Source organism: Pyxicephalus adspersus, unplaced genomic scaffold, assembly GCF_032062135.1.
Source record: "Pyxicephalus adspersus unplaced genomic scaffold, UCB_Pads_2.0 Sca8, whole genome shotgun sequence".
Classification (NCBI taxonomy): domain Eukaryota; kingdom Metazoa; phylum Chordata; class Amphibia; order Anura; family Pyxicephalidae; genus Pyxicephalus; species Pyxicephalus adspersus.
The window spans coordinates 1,415-8,130 of record NW_027317015.1 but is presented as its reverse complement, the minus strand read 5'-3'; the positions used below and the strand labels follow the sequence as shown (position 1 = coordinate 8,130).

General features: G+C 37.0%; 1 long non-coding RNA gene across 1 annotated transcript; it reads left to right on the top strand.

Moving 5' to 3' along the window:
- Nucleotides 1-2,765: 2,765 nt before the first annotated feature.
- On the top strand, nt 2,766-4,320 carry LOC140344779 (uncharacterized). The gene is made up of 3 exons (XR_011923668.1): nt 2,766-2,888; nt 3,042-3,196; nt 4,207-4,320. It is a non-coding gene; the product is annotated as an uncharacterized lncRNA (long non-coding RNA).
- The last annotated feature ends 2,396 nt before the right edge of the window (nt 4,321-6,716 follow it).

Genomic DNA, 6,716 nt, shown 5'->3' with positions numbered 1-6,716 from the left:
GTAACGCATCAGGCCTGATTCATTAAAGCTCTCCAAGACTGGAGAAGAAGGACTATCATGGATCATCCAGCAAAATTGGAAATTTAAAAATCATTTGCTATTTTTTAGAATATGTTTTCAACCCTGGTCCAGATGCATTCCAGGTTTGCTGGTTCACCCAGGTTATTCCATGGAAAATTATCTTTTCCAGTTTTGGAGAGCTTTAATAAATCGGGCCTAATATGTCTAGGAAACCATCTTTCAAGAAACATTGTAAAATGACTACATTGATAAATCAGGCCCATTAGGGCAACCATTGAACAGGAGGAATCAAAAAAAAGGAAGATCTCAAAACAGTTTGGAGTGACATAGAAAACATGAGAATCAGAATAATAACCACCAAATGAGAACCTTAAAGTTAAATGTTGAATGACTCTTTAACTCAGTGGAAATATACCTAGAAACCTCCCACCACCTACGGTAAATTTAGGATTAGATTCTACTAGAAGTTTTGTGATATTAGATTCCTTTGTAAAGTATCTTGGGATTGAATGGAAGGAAATACAAATTATTTTGGTTTTTGGTTTGGTGACCAGTTGATTGACCATTGGTTTTACGGTGTCTGTTATGATTACATAAAGGGAGGAAATAGGGAGGTGCAAATTGTGCCACTGCACACAAGGGCTTTGGACCCTCCCCAGCCAACAGGGGCTCCCATAGGGCCCCAAGTTTGTTCGGCAGGTGACCCCAATCAGTTCTCCACTGGGGCCCAATATTGGCTACATTCTCTGCTGATTACATATTAATTCCTTATTCTTTTTATGTGGATATTACCAGGTTACCAATACTAGGTTAAGGCTGGCTTTTATTTTGCTTCCCCCGGTTCATTCCTGCCCTCTTGATCCACATTTCAAAAACATTTTTAATTAGGAGCTCTCTGCAAAATATGAAGATTAGGGGCGACCAGAAGGGCTAGCAAGGAGTTACACAGTACATAATAACCTAAAAAAATTTACAGCACCCTGTTTGAGCTCTTTTCCGATATTTGCAAAAAAATATATATAATTTTAACAGTGTTTTCCCCAGCACTTTTTAACCGGGTGCACCTCCCAGCACTTTTCAGTGACCACCCGGCTGTTTTTGGGTGGTTAGGGAAAAGTTGGGTCACAATATAGGGGCTGCCACACACACATAAGCTGGTGGAGAAGACCAATTACTTGGTGCTGCACCTCAATGAGAATCTGCAAAGTGGTAAAACATACACGCTTCACACAGACTTTATCGGGGAACTGGCAGATGATCTGGCAGGATTTTACCGCAGTGAATATGTGGAAGATGGTGTAACCAAGTAAGTTGTTTTAAAAAAACAATTCATGACTCTGAAGTTTTTGTAAATGATAAAAGTTCGATAGGCTGCTTGTTGGTGCTCCGTGATAATTCTTAGCATTTTCCATGTAGAACCTAGAGCTAAGCTGAATATGCTTCTGGTTTCATATATGTAATTATATTAGTTTTATCATATTTCAATATTAGAATTTAATCAAGGTGTACAATCAACGCCTTGAACAACCCACTCAATTTTTGATCTTTTCACATTTTTTAGGCTGATTGGGTTTAAACTTTATTTCCAACACTGAAATATAATTAGGTGTGACTGTAAGCATGCAATTGAGTTTGAGAATTAGTAATACAGTCGTTGTTTTTTCAGTAAATTTCTTTTTTTTTTTTTTTTTTAACAGAATCATCGCCACCACTCAAATGCAAGCACCTGATGCAAGGAAGGCATTCCCATGCTTTGATGAGCCCGGAATGAAAGCAACTTTCAGCATCACTCTCAAACACAAGCCTAACTATGTAGCACTGTCCAATATGAACCCCATCAGTAAGTCACAAAGAATTTTTATCATTTTATCAACTAGCACACAGATATGCAATATACATCAAGTTAAATTAATGATAGCTCTACTAGACTACATGATTCATTAAAGCTCTCTAAGGCTGGAGAAGATACACTTTCATCAGTGAAGCTGGGTGATCCAGCAAACACCGAATAGATTTGGTCCAAGATTGAAAACATTTGCTAGCAAACTGCAAATGACTTTGTCGAAATCCAGTTCAGGTTTGCTGGATCTCCCAGCTTCATTAAAGAAAGTGTCTACTCTCCAGCGTTGGAGAGCTTCAATAAATCAGAGGGAATATTCTGTGTAATATAACACACCGGCTATACTTGCATTCTAGTTTCTGTCACCCTTCAGCTCATTCTACCCACTGGTTCATGTAGGAATCTATGGCTTCAGCACAGACCAAGAGAACTGGAAACTAGAAAAAGTGGCATTACTTGTGGAAGAACACAATTTTTCTTGCAAACACTCGCTGCTTTATAATTGATTTCCAAGGTTTGACTAATGTTTGGTCCATCAGGTAGAGAACCAATTGTGACCACTTATGATGGAATATTATAGAAGAAGCTGGGTGATACAGCAAACATGGAATTGATTTCTTAAAAATTATTTTGTTTGGCAAATGTTTTCAATCCAGGAGCAAGGTTTTTCATAACAGTTTACCTTCTTCAGTCCTGGTGAACTTTACCAAATTAGGTCCATAGTGTCCCCTTTACTTCTGTGTACATGAACATACATGAACTGCCGAATAGCAAATCAAAGGCTATTTATAGGATAGCAGATGTGTATGAATGGCAAATGTGATATAATATTTATAGCACAAGGAACAATACCTCACTTGTGTTTATGCATGATATTAACATTTGTTTGCTGTGTTTTAGGTTAAAATTTGGGGACGTAAAAAAGCTATAGATCTGGGCCAAGGACAATATGCACTGAATGTCACAAAGCCAATTTTGGAATTTTTTGAGAGCTATTATAATGTTCCCTACCCTCTGCCCAAATCAGGTATGTGGATAATGACCCACTCATGTACTTTGTTCTATGTTTCAAAGTGATTTTATTTTTTGTTTACGCATTAAGAAACAAAAAATGAATTTAACATATAGTCACAATCTGTTCAAACAGATCTACAACGTAACAATATGTTTTAATCTGCAGATCAGATAGCTTTGCCTGACTTCAGTGCCGGAGCCATGGAGAACTGGGGACTGGTGACGTACAGAGAAAACGCTCTTCTCTGGGATCAAACGCAATCTTCCATCAGCAACAAGGAGAGGGTTCTCACACTTATTGCTCATGAACTTGCTCATCAGGTGCTTTCCTTAATTCAATAACAAACATCATATATACAACAGTAATGTAACTCTATCAATATGAATTAAATATAGAGAATGGCTTAACAATTAGAATACAGAGCAAGTTTCTTTAGAGTTTAGAGTAGTTGATCTTTTATATAATCTACATACATTTGTGCCTCAGTTCTCTAAAGTTGGAGTGGCTACTAACATACAAATAATCAGATCCTAAACAACAAATATGAGCCAAATGATCCAGAAAACCTGGAATAAATGTGGTCCAGGACTGAAAAATCTGGAGAATTTTAATAAATTAGAACCAAAAATTGTTGGAACTGATGCAGGTTTTGATGAAGGTTTATTACACATGGTCAGCCTACATTCAATTTCAACTATATGTGTATTTGTATAAAAAACAGTTTTCTTTATACACATCAAATTTTCTCTTCCCTATAATAATACATTGATGAGGATTCATCATTTAGTACACTTTGTGGCATGCAACAAAAAATACTACTTGCAGACACTGGGCACTAAAATGATTGGTACCAATGTGTACAAAAAGTATCAATTAAAAATGACCTACGTGTTTTACTTAGTTTATTGAGATTGTATTCAGTTCAATTATTATCTGGAAGGGCAGAAAATTCAGAAGCGGACATAGGGAGGTGCAAAGTGTACTGCTGCAAGAGGGCTAAGGACCCAAAACAGGTTCCTAAAGTAAGTTCTGCACAAGGAACCCGAGTCAGCTCTGCGCCAAGAAATTGCCCTGATCAAGCTACAATTCATTTAAGATTTAGTTTGCATAGGGCTTTAGATTCTATTAATTTATTTTTTGCTTATGGTATTTGATGTGATAAGAGTGTGAAGCAATAATAAATATGTGCTGCAGGGATGGGTGGGAAGGGGTTGATTAAATAAGGCCAATTGCTTTGCATGGGAAATGTACATGTGTTCCATAAAGTGATGTTTGTAATAATATTAATTTATTATTATTTGCTAATGTTAGTATTCTGCTTCTATTAAAGTGGTTTGGGAACCTTGTGACCATAGAATGGTGGAATGATCTTTGGCTGAATGAAGGTTTTGCCTCCTACGTGGAATATCTTGGAGCAGATTTTGCAGAACCCACCTGGAAGATAGTACGTTAGAACTTCTGAGATCTCCCTAAAGTGACGGAAATATCATCTTTGACACTTGTCACTAAAACACTTGTGCCCAGTGGGAGATTTTCCATTTACATATGTTGATCAAATGACAATGACTCACTCAAGATGGGAAATAGACAGCAATAAAAACATCTGACCCAGATCAAATCTTAGATTTGAAGATTTTGGCAGTACTTGGCACTTCACATGGTAGCTGTGGGAGACAAAAAGTTCTTGAACATGATAATGGCTCAGTCACCCCAATACACAAACTCATAGAGTATGTGGCCCCATTTATTCCAAATAGATGCTCAAACTACATGTTCAACATTTGTGTTGCACACTTTTTGGCGCAGTGTAATGCACCAGCAGCCAATTTAAATTAATGGGCTTTCCTAGTGCATATATCAAAGCAAAATCACATGTTTGTGTTTAATGCAGTGGACCAAGCTGGTTTGAACAGAGCCGTAGTATTATCACATGATTCACATACACATATAAAATATATTGACGTTGTTTCATTTTTTTTTTCTAGAGCTACATGAATCAATTTTCATATGGCAATACCATATACAGTGACCTATGGGTGCATCTCCAGCAGGTATTTCAAAGCTGAGGATTAATGTTTTGCCTTACTCGTTTCCTCTTTTATTCCCTCATTACTTGGCTAATAATAATGATTTCATAAAATGTAATAATATTATATAGGCAACTAGATTTTACCAGTAGATGTTTTGTCAGGGACATGTGCAATGGGGCCATGTGCAAATATCAAATACACAGAATTCTAGCTCCATGCACCACCTACCGTTTTGTCCCAATAGGACCCTGGAGAAAGTGGGGGATCCAGGCATTTGTAAATATATTGCACCCCCCCCAAAACTGGCTTTGAGTTTTGTGGACCACAAATAGCAAGCTTAGTGACATAAAGACATTTGTCTTTGTAAGGGTACTAACTAGTTTGTCTAGTAGTAGTTAGTCACATTCTGACCTATTTACCAGTTGATGACCTCAATGAATGTGAACCTTCACAGACCTACGAAGCAGTTACCATACATCCACCATCCTAGGTTTAAAAAAAAATGGAGTGGAGCGGCCAATCAAAGTGTTGGATCTACCTTACAGACTTGCTGGCTGTGTTGTGGCCAGCTATGATGTAGTTGACTAACTTGTAGTGTGCATATTAACAAGCACAATTACATCATGCACCAATAGGAAACAACATAATCTAAAGATACAGTATAAAAAGAAATCACTCTCATAGGGCCTGATTTATTAAAGCTTTCCAAGAGAGAGAAGAAGACTATTATGGGAAAATCTATGTGATCCAGCAAACGTGTAATCAATCTGAAAGGAAAACAGTTGCTAACTAATAACAAATGATTTTGAAGAATTCCAATTCAGGTTTGCTGGATCAACCAGGTTCTTCCATGAGAGTCGATCTATTCCAGTTTCAGAGAGCTTTGATAAATCAGGACTTTGGGCAAAGGAACCGAAATTGCATACTTCTGCATTCTGTAAAGAAAATTCACATTGTATCTACATAGCTTATAGTTCATCTTACTTTTCCATGACCTTTTTCAGTTCAAATTTTTTACCTCATTCTTTTTATCATTTAATGTCAGCTTTTTACATTGTGCAGTATCATTAATAAAATCTATTTTTATTTATTTTTAGGCAATAGATAACCAGGACCGTGTGAAACTTAATAACTCTATTAGTGAAATCATGGACACCTGGGTCTTGCAAATGGGTTTTCCAGTTGTAACAATCGATACAGAATCAGGTTCCTTAGATTTGAGTAAGATGATTAATTATTCAAATATTTGACTAACGCATGGGTGAATGTATTAGAATTTTGAATTAGAAATGTTAAGAGGAAGGAAAAGTAAAAAAATGTTTGAAGAGTGTATCATGCTCAAAGCAAAGCTTTCACATGTAATCTTGAAAACATATTTTAGAGTGGGGTGAGGCACAACAGTAGTCATGTCAATGTATTTCTTCTAGACCGTTTGCACTCACACTTTCCTTTGGCTTTCAATAACCTACACCCCTAACAGCTTTTATCTACTTTTTACACCATTTCCTTGACCTACACTTCTGCAGTTTACTCATTCCTTATTCCTTTTGACTCATTTTCTTTCCTACAGTGTCCCCATGTTCTGTTCTCCTTTTAAGGTGACAGGACTGTAGCAAAACAGATTTTGCAGACTTCAAACCAACCCAATCAACCCTCCATACCCACTTCAACCACCCCCCAAGAATAATCACACCATAGTTTTGGTTTGATTTTTTTCTGGTCCTCAAAGGCAACCTAATTACACAGGTGGTCTGCTTTACTTGAATATAAATTGCTCCCAGACGCCAAACCTCACAGCTCGGGAATGATG